Source organism: Petromyzon marinus, unplaced genomic scaffold (genome assembly GCF_048934315.1).
Source record: "Petromyzon marinus isolate PM22_M1 ecotype Great Lakes invasive population unplaced genomic scaffold, UKy_Petmar_22M1.pri1.0 PM_G_Scaffold_2, whole genome shotgun sequence".
In the NCBI taxonomy this organism is placed as follows: domain Eukaryota; kingdom Metazoa; phylum Chordata; class Hyperoartia; order Petromyzontiformes; family Petromyzontidae; genus Petromyzon; species Petromyzon marinus.
The window spans coordinates 7,780,417-7,796,116 of NW_027422761.1; positions in this window are offsets into that span (position 1 = coordinate 7,780,417).

A 15,700-nucleotide genomic window follows, 5' to 3' on the forward strand; every position below is an offset into this window, starting at 1 on the left:
TTAAATAGCCTTATTAAATAGGCATATTTCAGCAACTTAGGCTAATTTAATAGGCTTATTTCAGCAACTTAGACTTATTAAATAGGCCTATTAAATACTTATTAAATAGGCTTATTAAATAGGTTTATTAAATAGACTTATTAAATAGGCTCAATAAATAGGCTTATTAAATAGGCTTATTAAATAGGCTTATTAAATAGGTTTATTAAATAGGCTTATTAAATAGACTTATTAAATAGGCGTATTAAATAGACTTATTAAATAGGCTCATTAAATACTTATTAAATAGGCTTATTAAATAGGCTTATTAAATAGGCTCAATAAATAGGCTTATTAAATAGGCTCAATAAATAGGCTTATTAAATAGGCTCATTAAATACTTATTAAGTAGGCTTATTAAATAGACTTATTAAATAGACTTATTAAATAGACTTATTAAATAGACTTATTAAATAGGCTTATTAAAAAGGCTTATGAAATAGACTTAATACATGGGCTCATTAAATACTTATTAAATAGGTTTATTAAATAGGCGTATTAAATAGACTTATTAAATAGGCTTATTAAATAGGCTTATTAAATAGACTAATTAAATAGGCGTATTAAATAGGCTTATTAAATAGGCTTATTAAATAGACTAATTAAATAGGCGTATGAAATAGGCTCAATAAATAGGCGTATTAAATAGGCTCAATAAATAGGCTTATTAAATACGCTCAATAAATAGGCTTATTAAATCGGCTCAATAAATAGGCTTATTAAATAGGCACAATAAATAGGCTTATTAAATAGGCTCATTAAATACTTATTAAATAGGCTTATAAAATAGACGTATTAAATAGACTCATTAAATAGGCTTATTAAATAGACTTATTAAATAGGTTTATTAAATAGGCTTATTAAATAGACTTATTAAATAGCCGCATTAAATAGGCTTATTTTAGCAACTTAGGCTTATTAAATAGGTTTATTTCAGAAACTTAGACTTATTAAATAGCCTTTTTAAATAGGCTTATTTCAGCAACTAAGGCTTATTAAATAGGCTTATTTCAGCAACTTATGCTTATTAAATAGCCATATTAAACAGGTTTATTTCAGCAACTTAGGCTCATTAAATAGCATTTTTAAATAGGCTTAGTTCAGAAACTTAGGCTTATTAAATAGGCTTATTTCAGCAACTTAGGCTCATTAAATAGCCTTATTAAATAGTTTTTTTTCAGCAACTTAGGCTCATTAAATATGCTTATGAAATATGTTTATTTAAGCAAATTAGGCGTATTAAATAGCATTATTAAATAGGTTTATTTCTGCAACTTAGACTTATTAAATAGCCTTATTAAATAGGTTTATTTCAGCAACTTAGGCTTATTAAATAGGCTTATTTCAGCAACTTATGCTTATTAAATAGCCTTATTAAACAGGTTTATTTCTAGCAATTTAGGCTTATTAAATAGCATTTTTAAATAGGGTTTTTTCAGCAACTTAGACTTATTAAATAGACCTTTTCATATAGGCTTAGTTCACCAATGTAGGTTTATTAAATAGGCTTATTTCAGCAACTTAGGCTTATTAAATAGCTTTTTTTCAGCAACTTAGACTTATTAAATAGGCTTATTCAGCAACTTAGGCTTATTAAATAGCCTTATTAAATATCCTTATTTCAGCAACTTAGACTTATTAAATAGGCTTATTTCAGCAACTTAGGCTTATTAAATAGGCTTATTTCAGCAACTTAGGCTTATTAAATAGCCTTATTTCAGCAACTTAGACTTATTAAATAGGCTTATTTCAGTAACTTAGGCTTATTAAATAGGCTTATTCAGCAACTTAGGCATGTTAAATAGGCTCATTAAATACTAATTAAATAGGCTTATTAAATAGGCTTATTAAATAGACTTATTAAATAGGCTCAATAAATAGGCTTATTAAATAGGCTTATTAAATAGGCTCATTAAATAGGCTTAATAAATAGGCTTATTAAATAGGCTTATTAAATAGGCTTATTAAATAGGCTTATTAAATAGACTTATTAAATAGGCTTATTAAATAGACTTATTAAATAGCCTCATTAAATAGGCTCATTTTAGCAACTTAGGCTTATTAAATAGGCTTATTTCAGCAACTTAGACTTATTAAAAAGGCTTATTTCAGCAACTTAGGCTTATGAAATAGGCTTATTCAGCAACTTAGGCGTATTAAATAGGCTTATTTCAGCAACTTAGACTTATTAAATAGGCCTATTAAATAGGCTTATTAAATAGACTTATTAAATAGGCTCATTAAATATTTATAAAATAGGCTATTAAATAGGCTTATTAAATAGACTTATTAAATAGGCTCAATAAATAGGCTTATTAAATAGGCTTATTAAATAGGCTGATTAAATAGGCTTATTAAATAGACTTTTTAAATAGGCTCATTAAATAGGCTCAATAAATAGGCTTATTAAATAGGCGTATTAAATAGGCTTATTAAATAGGCTTATTAAATAGACTAATTAAATAGGCGTATGAAATAGGCTCAATAAATAGGCGTATTAAATAGGCTCAATAAATAGGCTTATTAAATAGGCTCAATAAATAGGCTTATTAAATCGGCTCAATAAATAGGCTTATTAAATAGGCTCATTAAATACTTATTAAATAGGTTCATTAAATAGGTGTATTAAATAGGCTTATTAAATAGGTTTATTAAATAGGCTTATTAAATAGACTTATTAAATAGCGTCATTAAATAGGCTTATTTTAGCAACTTAGGCTTATTAAATAGGTTTATTTCAGCAACTTAGACTTATTAAATAGCCTTACTAAATAGGCTTATTTCAGCAACTTAGGCTTATTAAATAGGCTTATTTCAGCAACTTATGCTTATTAAATAGCCTTATTAAATAGGCATATTTCAGCAACTTAGGCTAATTTAATAGGCTTATTTCAGCAACTTAGACTTATTAAATAGGCCTATTAAATACTTATTAAATAGGCTTATTAAATAGGTTTATTAAATAGACTTATTAAATAGGCTCAATAAATAGGCTTATTAAATAGGCTTATTAAATAGGCTTATTAAATAGGTTTATTAAATAGGCTTATTAAATAGACTTATTAAATAGGCGTATTAAATAGACTTATTAAATAGGCTCATTAAATACTTATTAAATAGGCTTATTAAATAGGCTTATTAAATAGGCTCAATAAATAGGCTTATTAAATAGGCTCAATAAATAGGCTTATTAAATAGGCTCATTAAATACTTATTAAGTAGGCTTATTAAATAGACTTATTAAATAGACTTATTAAATAGGCTTATTAAATAGACTTATTAAATAGGCTTATTAAAAAGGCTTATGAAATAGACTTAATACATGGGCTCATTAAATACTTATTAAATAGGTTTATTAAATAGGCGTATTAAATAGACTTATTAAATAGGCTCAATAAATAGGCTTATTAAATAGGCTTATTAAATAGGCGTATTAAATAGGCTTATTAAATAGGCTTATTAAATAAACTAATTAAATAGGCGTATGAAATAGGCTCAATAAATAGGCGTATTAAATAGGCTCAATAAATAGGCTTATTAAATACGCTCAATAAATAGGCTTATTAAATCGGCTCAATAAATAGGCTTATTAAATAGGCACAATAAATAGGCTTATTAAATAGGCTCATTAAATACTTATTAAATAGGCTTATTAAATAGACGTATTAAATAGACTCATTAAATAGGCTTATTAAATAGACTTATTAAATAGGTTTATTAAATAGGCTTATTAAATAGACTTATTAAATAGCCGCATTAAATAGGCTTATTTTAGCAACTTAGGCTTATTAAATAGGTTTATTTCAGAAACTTAGACTTATTAAATAGCCTTTTTAAATAGGCTTATTTCAGCAACTAAGGCTTATTAAATAGGCTTATTTCAGCAACTTATGCTTATTAAATAGCCATATTAAACAGGTTTATTTCAGCAACTTAGGCTCATTAAATAGCATTTTTAAATAGGCTTAGTTCAGAAACTTAGGCTTATTAAATAGGCTTATTTCAGCAACTTAGGCTAATTAAATAGCCTTATTAAATAGTTTTTTTTCAGCAACTTAGGCTCATTAAATATGCTTATGAAATATGTTTATTTAAGCAAATTAGGCGTATTAAATAGCATTATTAAATAGGTTTATTTCTGCAACTTAGACTTATTAAATAGCCTTATTAAATAGGTTTATTTCAGCAACTTAGGCTTATTAAATAGGCTTATTTCAGCAACTTATGCTTATTAAATAGCCTTATTAAACAGGTTTATTTCTAGCAATTTAGGCTTATTAAATAGCATTTTTAAATAGGTTTTTTTCAGCAACTTAGACTTATTAAATAGACCTTTTCATATAGGCTTAGTTCACCAATGTAGGTTTATTAAATAGGCTTATTTCAGCAACTTAGGCTTATTAAATAGCCTTTTTTCAGCAACTTAGACTTATTAAATAGGTTTATTTCAGCAACTTAGACTTATTAAATAGCCTTACTAAATAGGCTTATTTCAGCAACTTAGGCTTATTAAATAGGCTTATTTCAGCAACTTATGCTTATTAAATAGCCTTATTAAATAGGCATATTTCAGCAACTTAGGCTAATTTAATAGGCTTATTTCAGCAACTTAGACTTATTAAATAGGCCTATTAAATACTTATTAAATAGGCTTATTAAATAGGTTTATTAAATAGACTTATTAAATAGGCTCAATAAATAGGCTTATTAAATAGGCTTATTAAATAGGCTTATTAAATAGGTTTATTAAATAGGCTTATTAAATAGACTTATTAAATAGGCGTATTAAATAGACTTATTAAATAGGCTCATTAAATACTTATTAAATAGGCTTATTAAATAGGCTTATTAAATAGGCTCAATAAATAGGCTTATTAAATAGGCTCAATAAATAGGCTTATTAAATAGGCTCATTAAATACTTATTAAGTAGGCTTATTAAATAGACTTATTAAATAGACTTATTAAATAGGCTTATTAAATAGACTTATTAAATAGGCTTATTAAAAAGGCTTATGAAATAGACTTAATACATGGGCTCATTAAATACTTATTAAATAGGTTTATTAAATAGGCTTATTAAATAGACTTATTAAATAGGCTCAATAAATAGGCTTATTAAATAGGCTTATTAAATAGGCGTATTAAATAGGCTTATTAAATAGGCTTATTAAATAGACTAATTAAATAGGCGTATGAAATAGGCTCAATAAATAGGCGTATTAAATAGGCTCAATAAATAGGCTTATTAAATACGCTCAATAAATAGGCTTATTAAATCGGCTCAATAAATAGGCTTATTAAATAGGCACAATAAATAGGCTTATTAAATAGGCTCATTAAATACTTATTAAATAGGCTTATTAAATAGACGTATTAAATAGACTCATTAAATAGGCTTATTAAATAGACTTATTAAATAGGTTTATTAAATAGGCTTATTAAATAGACTTATTAAATAGCCGCATTAAATAGGCTTATTTTAGCAACTTAGGCTTATTAAATAGGTTTATTTCAGAAACTTAGACTTATTAAATAGCCTTTTTAAATAGGCTTATTTCAGCAACTAAGGCTTATTAAATAGGCTTATTTCAGCAACTTATGATTATTAAATAGCCATATTAAACAGGTTTATTTCAGCAACTTAGGCTCATTAAATAGCATTTTTAAATAGGCTTAGTTCAGAAACTTAGGCTTATTAAATAGGCTTATTTCAGCAACTTAGGCTCATTAAATAGCCTTATTAAATAGTTTTTTTTCAGCAACTTAGGCTCATTAAATATGCTTATGAAATATGTTTATTTAAGCAAATTAGGCGTATTAAATAGCATTATTAAATAGGTTTATTTCTGCAACTTAGACTTATTAAATAGCCTTATTAAATAGGTTTATTTCAGCAACTTAGGCTTATTAAATAGGCTTATTTCAGCAACTTATGCTTATTAAATAGCCTTATTAAACAGGTTTATTTCTAGCAATTTAGGCTTATTAAATAGCATTTTTAAATAGGTTTTTTTCAGCAACTTAGACTTATTAAATAGACCTTTTCATATAGGCTTAGTTCACCAATGTAGGTTTATTAAATAGGCTTATTTCAGCAACTTAGGCTTATTAAATAGCCTTTTTTCAGCAACTTAGACTTATTAAATAGGCTTATTCAGCAACTTAGGCTTATTAAATAGCCTTATTAAATAGGCTTATTTCAGCAACTTAGGCTTATTAAATAGGCTTATTTCAGCAACTTAGACATATTAAAAAGGCTCATTTCAGCAACTTAGGCTTATGAAATAGGCTTATTCAGCAACTTAGGCTTATTTATTAGGCTTATTTCAGCAACTTATGCTTATTAAATAGCCTTATTAAACAGGTTTATTTCAGCAACTTAGGCTTATTAAATAGCATTTTTAAATAGGTTTATTTCAGCAACTTAGACTTATTAAATATACCTTTTTAAATAGGCTTAGTTCAGAAACTTAGGCTTATTAAATAGGCTTATTTCAGCAACTTGGGCTAATTAAATAGGCTTATTTCAGCAACTTACGCTGATTAAATAGGATTATTTCAGCAACTTCAACTTATTAAATATCCTTATTTCAGCAACTTAGACTTATTAAATAGGCTTATTTCAGCAACTTAGGCTTATTAAATAGGCTTATTTCAGCAACTTAGACTTATTAAATAGCCTTATTTCAGCAACTTAGACTTATTAAATAGGCTTATTTCAGTAACTTAGGCTTATTAAATAGGCTTATTCAGCAACTTAGGCATGTTAAATAGGCTCATTAAATACTAATTAAATAGGCTTATTAAATAGGCTTATTAAATAGACTTATTAAATAGGCTCAATAAATAGGCTTATTAAATAGGCTTATTAATTAGGCTCATTAAATAGGCTTAATAAATAGGCTTATTAAATAGGCTTATTAAATAGGCTTATTAAATAGGCTTATTAAATAGACTTATTAAATAGGCTTATTAAATAGACTTATTAAATAGCCTCATTAAATAGGCTCATTTTAGCAACTTAGGCTTATTAAATAGGCTTATTTCAGCAACTTAGACTTATTAAAAAGGCTTATTTCAGCAACTTAGGCTTATGAAATAGGCTTATTCAGCAACTTAGGCTTATTAAATAGGCTTATTTCAGCAACTTAGACTTATTAAATAGGCCTATTAAATAGGCTTATTAAATAGACTAATTAAATAGGCTCATTAAATATTTATAAAATAGGCTATTAAATAGGCTTATTAAATAGACTTATTAAATAGGCTCAATAAATAGGCGTATTAAATAGGCTTATTAAATAGGCTGATTAAATAGGCTTATTAAATAGACTTTTTAAATAGGCTCATTAAATAGGCTCAATAAATAGGCTTATTAAATAGGCGTATTAAATAGGCTTATTAAATAGGCTTATTAAATAGACTAATTAAATAGGCGTATGAAATAGGCTCAATAAATAGGCGTATTAAATAGGCTCAATAAATAGGCTTATTAAATAGGCTCAATAAATAGGCTTATTAAATCGGCTCAATAAATCGGCTTATTAAATAGGCTCATTAAATACTTATTAAATAGGTTTATTAAATAGGCGTATTAAATAGGCTTATTAAATAGGTTTATTAAATAGGCTTATTAAATAGACTTATTAAATAGCGTCATTAAATAGGCTTATTTTAGCAACTTAGGCTTATTAAATAGGTTTATTTCAGCAACTTAGACTTATTAAATAGCCTTACTAAATAGGCTTATTTCAGCAACTTAGGCTTATTAAATAGGCATATTTCAGCAACTTATGCTTATTAAATAGCCTTATTAAATAGGCATATTTCAGCAACTTAGGCTAATTTAATAGGCTTATTTCAGCAACTTAGACTTATTTAATAGGCCTATTAAATAGGCTTATTAAATAGACTTATTAAATAGGCTCATTAAATACTTATTAAATAGGCTTATTAAATTGGTTTATTAAATAGACTTATTAAATAGGCTCAATAAATAGGCTTATTAAATAGGCTTATTAAATAGGCGTATTAAATAGGTTTATTAAATAGGCTTATTAAATAGACTTATTAAATAGGCGTATTAAATAGACTTATTAAATAGGCTCATTAAATACTTATTAAATAGGCTTATTAAATAGGCTTATTAAATAGGCTCAATAAATAGGCTTATTAAATAGGCTCAATAAATAGGCTTATTAAATAGGCTCATTAAATACTTATTAAGTAGGCTTATTAAATAGACTTATTAAATAGACTTATTAAATAGGCTTATTAAATAGACTTATTAAATAGGCTTATTAAAAAGGCTTATGAAATAGACTTAATACATGGGCTCATTAAATACTTATTAAATAGGTTTATTAAATAGGCGTATTAAATAGACTTATTAAATAGGCTCAATAAATAGGCTTATTAAATAGGCTTATTAAATAGGCGTATTAAATAGGCTTATTAAATAGGCTTATTAAATAGACTAATTAAATAGGCGTATGAAATAGGCTCAATAAATAGGCGTATTAAATAGGCTCAATAAATAGGCTTATTAAATACGCTCAATAAATAGGCTTATTAAATCGGCTCAATAAATAGGCTTATTAAATAGGCACAATAAATAGGCTTATTAAATAGGCTCATTAAATACTTATTAAATAGGCTTATTAAATAGACGTATTAAATAGACTCATTAAATAGGCTTATTAAATAGACTTATTAAATAGGTTTATTAAATAGGCTTATTAAATAGACTTATTAAATAGCCGCATTAAATAGGCTTATTTTAGCAACTTAGGCTTATTAAATAGGTTTATTTCAGAAACTTAGACTTATTAAATAGCCTTTTTAAATAGGCTTATTTCAGCAACTAAGGCTTATTAAATAGGCTTATTTCAGCAACTTATGCTTATTAAATAGCCATATTAAACAGGTTTATTTCAGCAACTTAGGCTCATTAAATAGCATTTTTAAATAGGCTTAGTTCAGAAACTTAGGCTTATTAAATAGGCTTATTTCAGCAACTTAGGCTCATTAAATAGCCTTATTAAATAGTTTTTTTTCAGCAACTTAGGCTCATTAAATATGCTTATGAAATATGTTTATTTAAGCAAATTAGGCGTATTAAATAGCATTATTAAATAGGTTTATTTCTGCAACTTAGACTTATTAAATAGCCTTATTAAATAGGTTTATTTCAGCAACTTAGGCTTATTAAATAGGCTTATTTCAGCAACTTATGCTTATTAAATAGCCTTATTAAACAGGTTTATTTCTAGCAATTTAGGCTTATTAAATAGCATTTTTAAATAGGTTTTTTTCAGCAACTTAGACTTATTAAATAGACCTTTTCATATAGGCTTAGTTCACCAATGTAGGTTTATTAAATAGGCTTATTTCAGCAACTTAGGCTTATTAAATAGCCTTTTTTCAGCAACTTAGACTTATTAAATAGGCTTATTCAGCAACTTAGGCTTATTAAATAGCCTTATTAAATAGGCTTATTTCAGCAACTTAGGCTTATTAAATAGGCTTATTTCAGCAACTTAGACATATTAAAAAGGCTCATTTCAGCAACTTAGGCTTATGAAATAGGCTTATTCAGCAACTTAGGCTTATTTATTAGGCTTATTTCAGCAACTTATGCTTATTAAATAGCCTTATTAAACAGGTTTATTTCAGCAACTTAGGCTTATTAAATAGGCTTATTCAGCAACTTAGGCTTATTTATTAGGCTTATTTCAGCAACTTATGCTTATTAAATAGCCTTATTAAACAGGTTTATTTCAGCAACTTAGGCTTATTAAATAGCATTTTTAAATAGGTTTATTTCAGCAACTTAGACTTATTAAATATACCTTTTTAAATAGGCTTAGTTCAGAAACTTAGGCTTATTAAATAGGCTTATTTCAGCAACTTGGGCTAATTAAATAGGCTTATTTCAGCAACTTACGCTGATTAAATAGGATTATTTCAGCAACTTCAACTTATTAAATATCCTTATTTCAGCAACTTAGACTTATTAAATAGGCTTATTTCAGCAACTTAGGCTTATTAAATAGGCTTATTTCAGCAACTTAGGCTTATTAAATAGCCTTATTTCAGCAACTTAGACTTATTAAATAGGCTTATTTCAGTAACTTAGGCTTATTAAATAGGCTTATTCAGCAACTTAGGCATGTTAAATAGGCTCATTAAATACTAATTAAATAGGCTTATTAAATAGGCTTATTAAATAGACTTATTAAATAGGCTCAATAAATAGGCTTATTAAATAGGCTTATTAAATAGGCTCATTAAATAGGCTTAATAAATAGGCTTATTAAATAGGCTTATTAAATAGGCTTATTAAATAGGCTTATTAAATAGACTTATTAAATAGGCTTATTAAATAGACTTATTAAATAGCCTCATTAAATAGGCTCATTTTAGCAACTTAGGCTTATTAAATAGGCTTATTTCAGCAACTTAGACTTATTAAAAAGGCTTATTTCAGCAACTTAGGCTTATGAAATAGGCTTATTCAGCAACTTAGGCTTATTAAATAGGCTTATTTCAGCAACTTAGACTTATTAAATAGGCCTATTAAATAGGCTTATTAAATAGACTTATTAAATAGGCTCATTAAATATTTATAAAATAGGCTATTAAATAGGCTTATTAAATAGACTTATTAAATAGGCTCAATAAATAGGCTTATTAAATAGGCTTATTAAATAGGCTGATTAAATAGGCTTATTAAATAGACTTTTTAAATAGGCTCATTAAATAGGCTCAATAAATAGGCTTATTAAATAGGCGTATTAAATAGGCTTATTAAATAGGCTTATTAAATAGACTAATTAAATAGGCGTATGAAATAGGCTCAATAAATAGGCGTATTAAATAGGCTCAATAAATAGGCTTATTAAATAGGCTCAATAAATAGGCTTATTAAATCGGCTCAATAAATCGGCTTATTAAATAGGCTCATTAAATACTTATTAAATAGGTTTATTAAATAGGCGTATTAAATAGGCTTATTAAATAGGTTTATTAAATAGGCTTATTAAATAGACTTATTAAATAGCGTCATTAAATAGGCTTATTTTAGCAACTTAGGCTTATTAAATAGGTTTATTTCAGCAACTTAGACTTATTAAATAGCCTTACTAAATAGGCGTATTTCAGCAACTTAGGCTTATTAAATAGGCTTATTTCAGCAACTTATGCTTATTAAATAGCCTTATTAAATAGGCATATTTCAGCAACTTAGGCTAATTTAATAGGCTTATTTCAGCAACTTAGACTTATTAAATAGGCCTATTAAATACTTATTAAATAGGCTTATTAAATAGGTTTATTAAATAGACTTATTAAATAGGCTCAATAAATAGGCTTATTAAATAGGCTTATTAAATAGGCTTATTAAATAGGTTTATTAAATAGGCTTATTAAATAGACTTATTAAATAGGCGTATTAAATAGACTTATTAAATAGGCTCATTAAATACTTATTAAATAGGCTTATTAAATAGGCTTATTAAATAGGCTCAATAAATAGGCTTATTAAATAGGCTCAATAAATAGGCTTATTAAATAGGCTCATTAAATACTTATTAAGTAGGCTTATTAAATAGACTTATTAAATAGACTTATTAAATAGGCTTATTAAATAGACTTATTAAATAGGCTTATTAAAAAGGCTTATGAAATAGACTTAATACATGGGCTCATTAAATACTTATTAAATAGGTTTATTAAATAGGCGTATTAAATAGACTTATTAAATAGGCTCAATAAATAGGCTTATTAAATAGGCTTATTAAATAGGCGTATTAAATAGGCTTATTAAATAGGCTTATTAAATAGACTAATTAAATAGGCGTATGAAATAGGCTCAATAAATAGGCGTATTAAATAGGCTCAATAAATAGGCTTATTAAATAGGCTCAATAAATAGGCTTATTAAATCGGCTCAATAAATAGGATTATTAAATAGGCACAATAAATAGGCTTATTAAATAGGCTCATTAAATACTTATTAAATAGGCTTATTAAATAGACGTATTAAATAGACTCATTAAATAGGCTTATTAAATAGACTTATTAAATAGGTTTATTAAATAGGCATATTAAATAGACTTATTAAATAGCCGCATTAAATAGGCTTATTTTAGCAACTTAGGCTTATTAAATAGGTTTATTTCAGAAACTTAGACTTATTAAATAGCCTTTTTAAATAGGCTTATTTCAGCAACTAAGGCTTATTAAATAGGCTTATTTCAGCAACTTATGCTTATTAAATAGCCATATTAAACAGGTTTATTTCAGCAACTTAGGCTCATTAAATAGCATTTTTAAATAGGCTTAGTTCAGAAACTTAGGCTTATTAAATAGGCTTATTTCAGCAACTTAGGCTCATTAAATAGCCTTATTAAATAGTTTTTTTTCAGCAACTTAGGCTCATTAAATATGCTTATGAAATATGTTTATTTAAGCAAATTAGGCGTATTAAATAGCATTATTAAATAGGTTTATTTCTGCAACTTAGACTTATTAAATAGCCTTATTAAATAGGTTTATTTCAGCAACTTAGGCTTATTAAATAGGCTTATTTCAGCAACTTATGCTTATTAAATAGCCTTATTAAACAGGTTTATTTCTAGCAATTTAGGCTTATTAAATAGCATTTTTAAATAGGTTTTTTTCAGCAACTTAGACTTATTAAATAGACCTTTTCATATAGGCTTAGTTCACCAATGTAGGTTTATTAAATAGGCTTTTTTCAGCAACTTAGGCTTATTAAATAGCCTTTTTTCAGCAACTTAGACTTATTAAATAGGCTTATTCAGCAACTTAGGCTTATTAAATAGCCTTATTAAATAGGCTTATTTCAGCAACTTAGGCTTATTAAATAGGCTTATTTCAGCAACTTAGACATATTAAAAAGGCTCATTTCAGCAACTTAGGCTTATGAAATAGGCTTATTCAGCAACTTAGGCTTATTTAATAGGCTTATTTCAGCAACTTATGCTTATTAAATAGCCTTATTAAACAGGTTTATTTCAGCAACTTAGGCTTATTAAATAGCATTTTTAAATAGGTTTATTTCAGCAACTTAGACTTATTAAATATACCTTTTTAAATAGGCTTAGTTCAGAAACTTAGGCTTATTAAATAGGCTTATTTCAGCAACTTGGGCTAATTAAATAGGCTTATTTCAGCAACTTACGCTGATTAAATAGGATTATTTCAGCAACTTCAACTTATTAAATATCCTTATTTCAGCAACTTAGACTTATTAAATAGGCTTATTTCAGCAACTTAGGCTTATTAAATAGGCTTATTTCAGCAACTTAGGCTTATTAAATAGCCTTATTTCAGCAACTTAGACTTATTAAATAGGCTTATTTCAGTAACTTAGGCTTATTAAATAGGCTTATTCAGCAACTTAGGCATGTTAAATAGGCTCATTAAATACTAATTAAATAGGCTTATTAAATAGGCTTATTAAATAGACTTATTAAATAGGCTCAATAAATAGGCTTATTAAATAGGCTTATTAAATAGGCTTATTAAATAGGCTTATTAAATAGACTTATTAAATAGGCTTATTAAATAGACTTATTAAATAGCCTCATTAAATAGGCTCATTTTAGCAACTTAGGCTTATTAAATAGGCTTATTTCAGCAACTTAGACTTATTAAAAAGGCTTATTTCAGCAACTTAGGCTTATGAAATAGGCTTATTCAGCAACTTAGGCTTATTAAATAGGCTTATTTCAGAAACTTAGACTTATTAAATAGGCCTATTTAATAGGCTTATTAAATAGACTTATTAAATAGGCTCATTAAATATTTATAAAATAGGCTATTAAATAGGCTTATTAAATAGACTTATTAAATAGGCTCATTAAATAGGCTCAATAAATAGGCTTATTAAATAGGCGTATTAAATAGGCTTATTAAATAGGCTTATTAAATAGACTAATTAAATAGGCGTATGAAATAGGCTCAATAAATAGGCGTATTAAATAGGCTCAATAAATAGGCTTATTAAATAGGCTTATTAAATAGGCTGATTAAATAGGCTTATTAAATAGACTTATTAAATAGGCTCATTAAATAGGCTCAATAAATAGGCTTATTAAATAGGCATATTAAATAGGCTTATTAAATAGGCTTATTAAATAGACTAATTAAATAGGCGTATGAAATAGGCTCAATAAATAGGCGTATTAAATAGGCTCAATAAATAGGCTTATTAAATAGGCTCAATAAATAGACTTATTAAATAGCCTCATTAAATAGGCTTATTTTAGCAACTTAGGCTTATTAAATAGGTTTATTTCAGCAACTTAGACTTATTAAATAGCCTTACTAAATAGGCTTATTTCAGCAACTTAGGCTCATTAAATAGCATTTTTAAATAGGCTTAGTTCAGAAACTTAGGCTTATTAAATAGGCTTATTTCAGCAACTTAGGCTAATTAAATAGCCTTATTAAATAGTTTTTTTTCAGCAACTTAGGCTCATTAAATATGCTTATGAAATATGTTTATTTAAGCAAATTAGGCGTATTAAATAGCATTATTAAATAGGTTTATTTCTGCAACTTAGACTTATTAAATAGCCTTATTAAATAGGTTTATTTCAGCAACTTAGGCTTATTAAATAGGCTTATTTCAGCAACTTATGCTTATTAAATAGCCTTATTAAACAGGTTTATTTCTAGCAATTTAGGCTTATTAAATAGCATTTTTAAATAGGTTTTTTTCAGCAACTTAGACTTATTAAATAGACCTTTTCATATAGGCTTAGTTCACCAATGTAGGTTTATTAAATAGGCTTATTTCAGCAACTTAGGCTTATTAAATAGCCTTTTTTCAGCAACTTAGACTTATTAAATAGGCTTATTCAGCAACTTAGGCTTATTAAATAGCCTTATTAAATAGGCTTATTTCAGCAACTTAGGCTTATTAAATAGGCTTATTTCAGCAACTTAGACATTAAAAAGGCTCATTTCAGCAACTTAGGCTTATGAAATAGGCTTATTCAGCAACTTAGGCTTATTTATTAGGCTTATTTCAGCAACTTAGGCTTATTAAATAGCATTTTTAAATAGGTTTATTTCAGCAACTTAGACTTATTAAATATACCTTTTTAAATAGGCTTAGTTCAGAAACTTAGGCTTATTAAATAGGCTTATTTCAGCAACTTGGGCTAATTAAATAGGCTTATTTCAGCAACTTACGCTGATTAAATAGGATTATTTCAGCAACTTCAACTTATTAAATATCCTTATTTCAGCAACTTAGACTTATTAAATAGGCTTATTTCAGCAACTTAGGCTTATTAAATAGGCTTATTTCAGCAACTTAGGCTTATTAAATAGCCTTATTTCAGCAACTTAGACTTATTAAATAGGATTATTTCAGTAACTTAGGCTTATTAAATAGGCTTATTCAGCAACTTAGGCATGTTAAATAGGCTCATTAAATACTAATTAAATAGGCTTATTAAATAGGCTTATTAAATAGACTTATTAAATAGGCTCAATAAATAGGCTTATTAAATAGGCTTATTAAATAGGCTCATTAAATAGGCTTAATAAATAGGCTTATTAAATAGGCTTATTAAATAGGCTTATTAAATAGGCTTATTAAATAGACTTATTAAATAGGC